Here is a 14,320-nt window from a genome sequence, read left to right on the forward strand (position 1 = left end):
AAAAAATAACTAACAATATGTTTAATATATGTATTCTTAATCCAGCGAAAACAAATAAGTATAAACAAAAAAAATGTGCGCAATTTCGTCGTATCGCCCAAAGTATACCTAAACTATTATGGTTTGGTTAGGCGGGGTTTAAATGATTTCTAAAAACTAACCAATACCCTATGTAAACTGTAGTCTTAGTTCAATAAAAATAAATACGCACGACTTACAAAGTTTAATGTGCACCATTTATGGCGGATCCCAACAGCCTACCTCCACCCTTCGCTATTGCCGTATAATATTACGGTCTCCAATTTTATTAGATTCAATATGAACAGTAATTCAATTTGCATAGCTGATTTTGGCAAAATTCAAGAATGAAAACCTAACCTAACAAATAATCCAGTATATCGGCTATTTTCAAAATTTGTTTGCTCCTGTAAATTGTAAACCGACAAGAACCGTGTTTTATTTAGACGTGAATTTTATTTTATGCCAGTACTATACGACCGAAAGAGGTTGGATGGTCTTTAATATACGGCCATATATTTCCGATACAACATTTCACTGTGAAGTGTGATATGGCGAACTGCATACGTACAAGTTTCCGGACACGGGGCAAACTACTGTCCGCCAAGTATATATTATTTAGGGCCCGCGAGCTTTAATCGTATTTCTGAATAAAGTTTACATTTTTCTACATTTCAACGCCTTTTTAAAAATAAAATTTGAATATACATGAATTGCACCATCGCGAAGAAATCTGCATATTTTACAACACTCTTAATTCGGATAAATTCGAACAAGCTATAAAAATGTTGGTAATTTTTTTGATGTGAACAAACATTTTCAATTATGAATATCAATAAAAACTATTTACGATCAAGCATCAACGATGAACATTTACAAGCAGTTTTAATAATCAATAACTATTTAACTACAAAATTAACAGCTGGAATTCAAAAAAAAGTTGAAAATATAAAATAGTTTCATCCTTCTCATTAAATTGTTGGCTATTAGATAATCATTTATTTTTTACCACGTTTTTATTAAGTAGCTCGTATTCTTGTTTGTCCAGTATACATTTTTTCTTGTGTGTCCAGTATAATTTTTTTCTTGTTTTCCAAGATTTGTATTAGACGGTTGAAGATTTTTTACTAACTTCCCGACTAGCTAGACATTTGAAACTTTTAGAATATATCATAACGCGACGACAATGCTTTCTTTTAAATACTTTTAGCCATTTTTAAGCATAATTGAATTAATTTTCAGTTAATTCTGTTTTGTTTTATAAGATACGTACAAATGTATTCCACGGCGAAATGTTCGACGAAGAACTCGTCATTTGATAAAATGTTATACGAACTCATGTTTCACATACTACGGCGCACGAATAAGTGTGTAAGATGACCTGCATACGTACAACTTACATGTAACCGTATACTGTATCCGGAAATTTGTACGTACACGTTTACGTAAACAGTTCACCGCCGGACACTTATTCGCGCGCCACAGTACGTGAAACATGAGTTCGTGTAACATTTAATCAAATGACGAGTTCTTCGTTGAACATTTCACCATGGAGTATATTTGTACGTATGCTACAACATGTGGAGATGTCTTTACTAGGTTAGGCTAGGTTGGGTTAGGTTTAAGGTTAGGTTAGGCGCACGAATAAGTGTCCCACGATGAACTGCGTACGTACAACTTACATGTGACCATAGTATACGGTCATCTCTTGATAAGAAAGCTCACGACGAACTATACTTCGGTGAAATGTAATAAGTATAATTTACGTAATCTTACAAACTAACAGGTAGTTTTTGCAATTTGTATTCTTAGTTCAATGAAAACAAATAAGTAGGTACTTAAATAAGTATGACTGACAAAGTTTACTTCGCATTATTTATGTCGGATTTCCACAGCCTAACTCCACCCTTCTTTACTAGTTGAAATATTTTGTAGGTATTGTTGCAAGGGATGGTGTGATGAGGGGTAGGTGATGAATAAAATCAGAAGGTTTTGATGCGTATAAAAGTAATTCCCCAAATTTATTATCCCTTAACACAAATTACAGATTCAATTTACAGCTTGAATAATACAAAGTTTATAAATTAGATTACGACGATAGTGTTTGTGATAAAAGTTATTTTAACGTTGAAGCGAGCGGCGTGTTATTAAGACGAGCGAATTTAAGGTACTGAGTTCTTGTTGGATTGCCACGTCTGTTTTTATATTGAAAGTAGACAAAGGAAATGCTATCCACAGCGTGGGTAAATTTATTGTTTTGTTCCCACATTGCGGATAGATTCCTGGGATTTTGTCTGCGAAATTTGATTAAGGTACAAACGTTATCAGTCCAACAATGGATTTCACACGACACAATGACAGGAATGCACTGTTTACTCGTTCATTCCTGTGATGGACAACTGACACCCGGCACGTAAGCATTTCTTCAGCCGGCGGAAGGTGATCATATGTCCGTTCTCACGGCAGTGTTTTGCTGATTATTAAAAATATTGAATTATTAAAATGTTGTAATTTTTAGGTTTTAACTGCTATCTACACATTGCACTGTCTGCGGACTACTTCCACCCTCATACCCCCCTTCCAGCGAAATGCGGCACGCAAATCGCGATGAAAGTAGGTAGAGGTGGTCGCTTGAAGGTCCAATCAGATCTGTCTCGGTGGATGCTGCGGTGGTCTGCATCCCGGGACGTCTGCTCTCATGTCCTTGATGACTCTCTTGGTGATGTGCTTTTTGCAATTTGTCCATAGCAGGTAGCTGGAAACTGCGGCAATGATGACGATAATCAAGGCAAGCGTTGCCCACGACAGTTGGCCTGTCGACGTGTCGTTGACAATTGCTCCGCCCGACGCAGTCTGTGCGACGATGATCTCTTCCTTTGTCTGTTGTGCACCCATTTTCGTATGCTGGTGTCTCTTGGTGATGATGATGGTAAAATACTGAATAATCCAGTTGAGTTATCCGCATTTATTGTGAATAAATTGTTTATGCCTGCATTTTAAATATTGCGTACACCACTGACCTACATTCTAGGTCGATGTGTGTTCTTGCTGTCGCTAACGTTGCTGTTTTGAAATCGGAAACTCCGCGTGCTGTTTTGAAACACGACCCCGATTGCATTGTTCGGCTCGTGCCTGATGTTGTTGACCGATATTTGTCCTATTGACCTAGAGACGGTCTGGAAAATGGACACGTCTGCCGTATCGGGTAACACGAGCTCTCACGGTGTCAGGATTTTTCTCAGGCTGTTCCATTGTTTTATTTTCCTTGAGAATGGACGCTGGTTGTCTTGAAGTGGTATTGGGTTGAAATTTGAAACTTGCTTCGGTTTGCTTTAGGTTTTTCCTTGTTTTGCGTTTTGTGTATACTGAATGAACATGTACATGGCACTTTAATGAATTGGGGCAAATGAATGTAGGTATGTACATTGCTGGTAGAATCAATGTTGAGACTTGTATTTGATATGGATCCGGGTAAACTTGAGGAGTCAATGGAAACATTTTGCGTTTGCGTTTTCCAACTTGCGATGTCCGCAGAAGTGAGGAAAAGAGCGTCTTAGCTGTGAGTGAGTTTCACAGGGCCAAGAGGGCTGCTCTGTTAGAACATATCTTTTGTATGTGAATAACAGGAAGCAGTGGGGGTAGTTCAAGAAAGAACAAAAATTGAACTACTGAGCGGTTTGCAAAAATGTTTGATTGAATGAGAAGTCTAGGGTTGTGGAAATATCAAAAGTCGCCTAAGCCAATTACTCATCATCAGAAAACTATCTATTGTTTAGAATAGCTTCTTCGAGTAAAATTGCCTTAGGGATGAAAGTCGGGTTGGATTCTAGGTTTGCCAATGAATTTAAATGCGTGGGTTTGTACTATGTTAATTGCGTATGTACGTGTGTAGGAAAAAACCTTAAACTTGCCTGGGCGAAGTTAGCATCCCGTCTGCCCACACCAACCGGCGGGCGACGGTGGCCAAAGCGGGCTGCCTTGGGCTCTCCGTCGTGACGCTGGTGGTGTTTGGTCCAGCTGCTGGCGGCACCGGAACTGCCTCCTCCTGTTTTGCTGAGGAGTCCACAGGGCTCCGGTGATTCGGCTGCGCTGGCGGCTGGATGAACGTGGCTGACGGGCGCAAGGATGTGGATCCTTGGCTGCTTGGTGTGTGTTGTCTAGTGCTGCTACACGCCGTAGTCCGGCGACCAGTCGTTCCAACCTGGCGATTATCACCTGGTGGAAGTTGACAGCTCCTGATGACGACCAAGTTGGGTTGTCGGAGTCATCAGGCGAGCTGGGTCTGATGATGCTGCAGTCAGGACTCTCCGGGGCTCCAAGTCTGATGGGGCCGCTGTCGGAACTGTCCTGTGACGTTGATGGGCTGCTGTCATCGGGCCAAGGTGATGAAATCGGTGATGCGACTGGTGAGTCTTGGTGCGCTGTCGTCGTCGATGTTTGGTACCCAGATGCGGTGTCCTCTTCCATGGTGCTGGATGTGGCAGCGGATGCCCTGGTACTGTACATCGTGACGTTGACAGGTCACGGAGTGATGTGGAGATCGAACTCGGTGACTTAACGCAAAGACGGCGTTCTAGTTGAACGCGGCGGGTTCTCGCTCCAACGAAAAAATAATTCTCTCACAAACACAGTAAAATGGTAATTAATAAAAAATTAAACGAAGTCTGTAAAATGAAAATGAATGAATTGAATTTTACTTTACGGGTCACCACTGTTGCAAGGGATGGTGTGATGAGGGGTAGGTGATGAATAAAATCAGAAGGTTTTGATGCGTATAAAAGTAATTCCCCAAATTTATTATCCCTTAACACAAATTACAGATTCAATTTACAGCTTGAATAATACAAAGTTTATAAATTAGATTACGACGATAGTGTTTGTGATAAAAGTTATTTTAACGTTGAAGCGAGCGGCGTGTTATTAAGACGAGCGAATTTAAGGTACTGAGTTCTTGTTGGATTGCCACGTCTGTTTTTATATTGAAAGTAGACAAAGGAAATGCTATCCACAGCGTGGGTAAATTTATTGTTTTGTTCCCACATTGCGGATAGATTCCTGGGATTTTGTCTGCGAAATTTGATTAAGGTACAAACGTTATCAGTCCAACAATGGATTTCACACGACACAATGACAGGAATGCACTGTTTACTCGTTCATTCCTGTGATGGACAACTGACACCCGGCACGTAAGCATTTCTTCAGCCGGCGGAAGGTGATCATATGTCCGTTCTCACGGCAGTGTTTTGCTGATTATTAAAAATATTGAATTATTAAAATGTTGTAATTTTTAGGTTTTAACTGCTATCTACACATTGCACTGTCTGCGGACTACTTCCACCCTCAGTATTAATTAAAAGAAAATCAATTACTAATATGTACCTACTGAAAACCGTTCAAAACGTGAGAACAAATACTTATATTCCCGGGGAAAATAGTAACTCACTTGAGTTATTCGTGCAAGTTATCAGGCTATAATCTAAAGATCTAATTAATAATTGAAGAATTCCTTGAGCTATCGATTCGCTCCTTCCTATGACCTGCAAAAAATAGTTCAATATTATATTTGAAGTGGTTTTTTCCTATAGGTACCTATATTAATCTTTGATTTGTGAAAAATATTTGTAGTAGTCGTAGTGATATCGTTGGCGTGTCCCTAGGGCGCGCAATGGACGGAGGCGCCAAAACATTCAACCAATCGTCCGTTTTATTGGCATTCTATCAATCTATACGTATCTTCAAGGCTTCTTCTTTGAGGCATTTGAAAAATTTGCTGCGTCATAATATGGAGGACGGAATAATTCCGATCCCTCCTTAGATTCTTCACTTTTAACTCCTGACTCCACTGTTTCGGCCATTGATATACTACTGGATGAATCATATGCTTCTTAAAATGACGCCCGATTATCAGCGACTCGGCCAGTGTTAAAACTTACTGTTTTAATATGAGCGGACTTAACTCGATATAAGCTCACTTAATATTTGTCTCGAAAACGACCTGGCAATAATTATGAGTAAGCCCGATCTAGCTTGCATCTTACTCTAACTAATAGTCAGCGCATGACCACTTGCTCTGTCCGCTCAGACATGAATTTTTGGTAGCGCGCAAGCTTTGGGTTGCAGACACTCTTAGGGTCACTATCCCAAGAACGCAAATTTAGTTTTACAGACAGGGCAATACGGGTGAATTTCGGGAATCCATGTTAACGGTCTTAACGCATTATACCTACAAGGAAATATTATAAGACGATATTCGTAATATCTTCTTTTGTGGTACATTTTTAAAATGACACTTGTATGTGAACTCCTCATCTAGTAGTATATCAATGGTTTCGACAGAGTTTCAGTACACGGGTACAGAAGACACTTCGTATCATTAAGGGGGACCCTTATACCAGCAGAGGCACCTAGCGGAAAAATGCGAAGCTTGCAATTTGAGACATTTTTATGATAATTTACAATTTCAACTGTATTAATAAATAAATAATTATTATGCTCAATATGCTCAAACTTGTACTTGATATGAAGTAAATAAAAAACAAACAAACAAATATAGAATACTGAAATGTCATTTTGACATTTCATTTTGATTTCCATATTAACGCACGTATATATAAATAATTTAGTTGCTAGGACCACCCCCTTAGCGACCAATAATAGTCTTTTACGTTTTACGGATTTTTCTGAAATAACTTTCCATACAAAACAGAATTAACTGAAAATGAATTCAATTCTGCTTAAAGATGGCTAAACGTATTAAAAGAATGCATTGGCATCGTGTACTGATACATTATAAAAGTTTCAAATGTCTAGCTAGTCGGGAAGTTAGTTAAAAATCACTTGCAAGATTTATACTGGACAAACAACCACCGGACAAACAAGAATACGAGCTAATAAAAACGTTGTAATATATATTTTCAACATTAAAAAGATTCTTTTTAAGTGAAAGATAAACTTACAATTGTAAAAAAATGTGAATTTGTTATATATTTATGTCAACAGTTACGTTATTATTAGGTACATTATATGGTCATATTTATTATTAAATTTAGTTTATTAAGTTTTCAATTTTTTACCGTGTAGATTTTTGACTAATTCATCGTTTTAATATTTTTATATTTATTTTAAAAAACATCGATTTTTATAAAAATATAAATGTGTATAACTTGAAATCCTTTTTATTTATATTATATTTATATTATATATAAATTAGCGGTTTTTTTATATTTTTCATCCATTTGGATCATGGAGTTGTCGACTATCGGCACACAGTTAAAAATTGCATCATACAACCAAATATTTTTAATTATTAATATCATTATTATCATTTAATAGCATTTAAATGTTTTTTTTACTATTAGAGCAAATTTGTGATCTGTGTTTATCTCACTTATCTGATCGCCTCGCCGTGCCAAGCCCTCACGCTAGAGGCCTGTCAGCCCCCCCCCCCTCTTTTGGGGGCCATGATCCTACTAATTATAACCGTTTGGCCACGCGCATTCGATAACCACTTGTGGGAAGGTCGCAATAACTCGTGGGTGAGCACCCATAGTTATATCTGTAGGGTAGATGTTCGTCGCTAGACTCAAACTGCGGATTGTCTGGGTATGGGGTATGTACAAAAAAGTGTGGAGATCCGCGAGTAAATGCGGAAGATAGTGCCATCTTAACTAATAATAAAAATGATGTGTACGTCTGTTATTTCGAAATAATTACCTTTTTATCAGCTTTATTCCCATGATACTTACGCACAAAATGACAGTTTGATCCGTTATAACTTATAACCATTGATATACTACTGGATGAATCATATGCTTCTTAAAATGACGCCCGATTTTCAGCGAGTCGGCCTTTGTTAAAACTTACTGAGTAAGCCCGGTCTAGCTTGCATCTTACTCTAACTAATAGTCTGCGCATGACGACTTGCTCTGTCTGTTTTGCGTTGCAGCACCCTTAGGTTCACTATTCCAAGAACGCAAATTTAGTTTTACAGCCAGGGCAATACGGGTGAAATTCGGGAATCCATGTTAACGGTCTTAACGCATTATACCTACAATGAAATATTATAAGACGATTTTGTGGTACATTTTTAAAATGACACTTGTATGGGAACTGCTCATCTAGTAGTATATCAATGGTTATAACTCAAAAACTAATAAACTAATATTGATGAAACTTGCACAACTTATTGACTACATTATTGGTACCAATTTAATAGGAACAAACTTTTCGAAAATAACGTACGTCAAACAATTAAAAATAGGTTATGTGGTAGAGAGGCGCGCGCGTACATCCAATCGTTTTCGATCGCGCGAGCTTTCTCGAGTGTGATACTGACAAACGTGCCGAAAGGCACTGACTTGATATTCACATAAATGGAACGGATCGGTAGAAAAAAGCGCACTTGGATCCAACCGATGTCTATTAATCATTAATTAATTAATAAGTAAATAAATCTCCTTACCCGTTTGGTATTTTCAGTTCCCATTATTTCGGAGTTCCCCGGTAAGACACCTCGCAGGAATCGAACCTACATCTCTTGGGTTTCGCGCCCGTGAACATTGACCACAATGCTAAAGGCGCCGTACTTAATTGCGACAAATTTTAACTAATGGCTCTTAAAAGACTTCAAAAAGATGTTTTCCATTAGTTATAATACATTTTCTCAGAAGTGTTTTCAAAATTAAGTAAGTATGTTCAGAAATACTTAGAATATTACATTCTTAAATCTTGTGAATTATTCGTTGAATAAAAAAAATAGATTATTGAATGTAGTTTATTCACTTATTAATTAATTAATGATTAATAGACATCGGTTGGATCCAAGTGCGCTTTTTTCTACCGAATGCATAAGCATAAATAAGCATTATTTCTGAGTTCCCCGGTAAGACACCTCGCAGGAATCGAACCTACATCTCTTGGGTTTCACGCCCGTGAACATTGACCACAATGCTAAAGGCGCCGTACTTAATTGGGACAAATTTCAACTAATAGCTCTTAAAAGACTTCAAAAAGAAGTTTTCTATTAGTTATAACACATTTTCTCAGAAGTTTTTTCAAAATTATGTATGTTCAAACTACATTCACATCATATCAGTCGATTTCTTCATTTTGTATTATTATACACGGCCGATGTTTTTATTTTTGTAACTATTTCACGCGGCCGAAATCGCGGGCTATCGCTAGTAGAGCATTTTTTCGTTTTAATTGTTTAATTTAATAATTTAACATTAAGATCGCTGCGTACCGAATACAAGTAACGACTCAACTAATTTTTGTGCAGGTTGGTCAGAAGGAAGGTACCAACGTACAATGATTAATAATGGTGTATTATTTGGTACTGGCTATCGATCAATGAACAATATAGTAGGGGATACCGAGGTGGGTTGACACAAATTTTATAATTAACACAGTAAGAAAATGTATGGGGAAACATGTATTATCCTGCAGTTGGCAAGATTGCGTACATGAATCAAACAAGCTTGGAAGCTTCTGAATTGTTCTGATTTTTTATGCGCAAGTTAGATCTACGCCTGCGCACTAGAACGATAATGGCGAACCTGCCGGTAAAAAAACGAACAACTCATTTTGAGGTTGATCGATTTTCATTACGTCCTGTCAAAATAGTACCTACTATAAAATGACAACATCACGTCTCGCTTACTCTTGAAGAATGAGATTGGAGAGACAGACAGCTATTTTACGTGTAAACATTGTCACGATATTTTAAAAAAAGCACTATTGCCGACAGTAAATCCATGCACGTGTACAGACGCTATTAGTCATAACTAGCCAGTTTCACCACTAAGATTATAAAAATGTACTTTTTGGACATTCAATTCAATTAATTTATTTTTACGTATTGTGGACATTACAAATTATAAGTTTAAGACGTTCATAACATAACATGAAACATTATTATAAAGAAGAAAGGAAAACAAAAGTAATAAAAGAGATAAAAATTAAAATATAAAAAGAGAACATAACATAAACATACAAAAGCATTGAAAATACAATTAAACATTTTAAGTATATATAAGTTCAAAGAAGTACACCGAGTGTGCTAATATGACCCTATTTTAGGAACTTATAAAATAGCGTCTACCTAAAATGACTAACGCAAGTGGAATATATCAACAGCCGAAGCAATTTGGTTGAACATAGTTATCGCCCTCCCGATTATCATTACCAGTGGCAAGTTGGTTCTGCACCTAGGGAGAATAAACAACTGATGCTCCTTATTTCTAAGATAGTTATCAGAGACACACACAGGTCAACACTTGCAAGAATGGCAGAGTTCTCATTTATACCTCGTATAAGTCGAAAAAATACGTAGCTTAATAAAAATCTCTTCTAAATTCTAATTTCATCCTTTACTTGCATTTAAAAGCAGTACAGTTTAAAATATTAAACTCATATTTCTAAATACTTTACAGAAAATAAATAAAGTTTGACGAAAATTTACTTTTGGTTGATTTTGCAGCACAGGAGTTTTATCATCACAACCGCTTGTCACACAGCCTTCGCATGTACCAACAAATCGGTGCACTTGTCAAAAGAGTTCGAACTGTAATATTACTATACCTACTAAAACTCTTAACAGTTGTACATTTTGAGATATTGTCGTTGTGTCAACTCACCTCTGTGTCATTCCACCTCTGTATCCCCTACCATTTTGGCTGTACCATTAAACAGTCAGGAGGAGAGACAACAGACATGTCTAGCCAGTGACGTACATGCAAGCGCAACCCTTAAGCAAAGTTAAATGCAAAGGTAAATAAATAAAAAGGATTTCAAGTTATACACATTTATATTTTTTATAAAAATCGATGTTTTTTAAAATAGATATAAAAAATATTAAAACTATGAATTAGTCAAAAATCTCTTAGGCGATGCTTAGAAAACTTAATAAACTAAATTTTAATAATAAATATGACCGTAAAATATATGCAATAATAGGGTGCGGTCCGATTCAACAAATTCACATTTTATTACATTTTTACAATAGTAAGTTGAATACGTGTATTAAATAAGGCTCTAAGTACCAAAAAGTAGTATTGCCTGTAGTTACAAAATACCGAGTCATTGCAGTAAAATTTCATGAAGCAGACCTTTTGAAAAATGTAGTTTTACAGTGTGAAGCATCACGGCAGCTTCTATAATTTTAGGTATTGAGAACTCGCAAGTGTCAACACACCATCGTTAGCTATTTTATATTGAATGCCGTTGACCACTGCAGTGCTACTTACACCATTATAAATAAAACACGCCAACGGACTAACAACGTCGACAGGTTTAATTATTTTGCTGTATTTTTTTGACTTGCTTGAGGCACTTAGACTATAGTTGAAGTGATTGGCGTTGGTATGTAGAACATTTTTCTATAAAAATGTTAGTTTTTATGTTTTTGGTACTTAGCGCCTTAATTAATACACGTATTCAGTTTATCTTTGACTTAAAATTAAAATTATTTTTCTTTTTAATGTTTTCAGATACATATATTCATTAATACAGTTGAAATTGTAAATTATCAAAAAATGTCTCAGATTGCAAGCTTCGTATTTTTCCGGTAGGTGCCTCTTTAAAAAAGGCTCATTGAAGACTTCGCCTTAAGTTAGATTATCATTATTCACGAATTTTGCCGAAATCGGATTTTAAAATTGCCGTTGTTGCCGCCTTTCTTTCAATAAACAGAGTTGTTCCGTTTCCGTTTCCGTGAGTTTTTAAAACACGGATTCCAGTTCCGGTCACAAAATATTTATGGGATTCTAAATTTTCGTTCTCAACTTTGAAAAATACATAACCCAGTTGGTTTGTAAGAAAATAAAATATTTTCTCATTGTTATTTTAAAAATCATATTATCTGTGTAATACGAGTACATCAATCAGTATAAGATGATTTTACAGATTCCGCACTAAATATTACCCCTAATAACGTGTTTAACACCTTTCCTAGATGTACTTGTAACCTTGAAGCAATAAGCCATTTTTAGCACATTCTAGTACTTATTGAAATTGGGGTCGTTTTCGTGTGAAAGCAAGTAGCTAGCTGCTAGACTGTCTAAGTATGTCGGTAGGTACATACTACAAACAGCCAAAAAACAAAGCAATTACATTAGAACCAGCTGCTTATTTATTATTAACATGACCAGAGGCGTATTTATATAAATTGATTACCTACTATTGCTAGGCTTTAATTTATGCATTAACGCCAATAAGACTATGTTTTAAATTGTCTCTTCAATATGATGTGGATCTTGGCCATTAATATATATTTTTTATTTTTAATTCTAAAGGGAGTGACTTCCCGTGGGGTAGGTCATGCGTTGCATACAGGCGGCACATCATGAAAGGCGCTGGATGAAGGCACGCATATAAATATAACTTTTGAGAGTAGATATGGCTTTTAATGAAACAGAATACGATACGTTCGCTTCTTCATCGTAGCCGGCTCGCACATTAAACTCGTCTCGTCTGCAACGTGTCAAATACGTCGATGTGACGTCATCGTTATTCACAAAACACACGTTGCCAAATGGAGCTCCGTACATTGGTGGAATACGAGTTTTTATTTGAAAAAAAAACATATACCTAGTGCTGCGCGTGCGTCTCGGGCTGCGAGTGGAAGCCGCCAGAATGCACACGCACACCTACGAATTGGTCAACACATTATTAGGCTTATGCTTTGAATCCAAACACACCTTTAAAACCAACATGTGAATTTTTCCGACCCGAAACACAAACCCGAAACCAACCGCTTTAAATATTTGTTATTATTATTATAATAATCCGCACTACGAACGAATGTGGGTGTCTATTATCTCCAAGGAACGCCTCCACTCTTCCCTCTCTGCCACAAGCTCATTCCATTGTCTTAGTCCAGAATTTTTCAACCTTTTCAACAGTTTTAGTTTCGCGACCCGAGAAAGAAAACCGCCCAGAGTCGAAATCAAGGGTTTTTTGCACTTGCAGATTTCGATTTCTTCTATTGCGCACGAATAACATAATACCCCGTTTACACGTGCACGGATTTACTGCCGACAGAAAGTATTATCGCGGCGATAACATAAAAAAATCCACGTGAAAACACGTACCTACTTATTATCGTGCAAATTGCAAGATTGTATGCACTATGCACATATCAAAGAGGTTCAGAAGCTTAAGAATTTTTACGTGATAATTGGACCATGCAATACCTGTGTCTGTGCAGTAGGACTATAGAGCGAACCTGCCGGTAAAAAAACAAACTACACCACGCAGTGACTCATTTTGAGGTTACAGACCTACAAACTTATCTGGAGAATGGCCAAAAATGAACTACGAACTACTATATTGAAAAACGTCATTTGAATGTCAGATTTTGCCAGTTACGAGTCGTGATCGGGTAGTTTTCAACAGTGGCTCCCCTATTTCATTCTCCAGATAAGTTTGTAGTTCTTTAACCGATTTTGACGACCTGTCAAATAGTACCATAAATGACAACATCGCGTCTTGCCTCTTGAAGAATGAGATAGGCGAGACAGTCAACACTTGTACGTGTAACAGTTAAGTTATTATCGCGATAGTTTAAAATACACACTAGTTGTGCAAGTAAATCCATGCACGTGTAGGTACAGGCGCTATAGGTAAATTTAATTATTGTTAGCGTTATTATTTCCGGCAGCTCTTGCATCGTATTCTCTCGCACTACGACGTCATTTTCTGAAAAAACTATCGAACTTCACGCTTATGTACCTAGTGTCTATGTTTATAATAAGTTATTTCGATAGCAATAGTAATAAAAATATAACGTTTAGATAAATATTATTATAATTTAATAATTTTATTCCAATATTCGTTAGTTCGATGGTAGGTAGGTAAGAACGCAAGTTTCGCTGCAATTCAGCACGACGGAATAATAAAAATCCAATAAATACCTAATCTAAAAATAAATAATTAATTGTTTTCAAGGTCTAATCCACTCCTGTCCGAGACTATTGATCGAATTTCCGCCATTTTCGCGGAACCTTTGGCGCCAAAATAATATCAGCCGAATCGATTAATTCGCATGATGAAATAGTTGTTTTTTTTTTAACATAATGAATACTACAATCGAACGATTGAATAAAAATACGTATGACAAAATTTTGCTATTAAAATTCACAGGTAATATTTTTACATATCGATTTCATTCTGAAAGATAACACACGTGGGGTCATCAAACAGTAGGTAGGTACTGGAAATAGGGGTGAAAAAATCTATTACGTTATACGATTTTTACGGACCAAAACAATGTGACATCGATTTAAATGAATAAATAAGGTAA

Source organism: Rhyacophila brunnea, unplaced genomic scaffold, assembly GCF_057557595.1.
Source record: "Rhyacophila brunnea isolate RB1 unplaced genomic scaffold, BYU_Rbru_1.0 scaffold_24, whole genome shotgun sequence".
Classification (NCBI taxonomy): domain Eukaryota; kingdom Metazoa; phylum Arthropoda; class Insecta; order Trichoptera; family Rhyacophilidae; genus Rhyacophila; species Rhyacophila brunnea.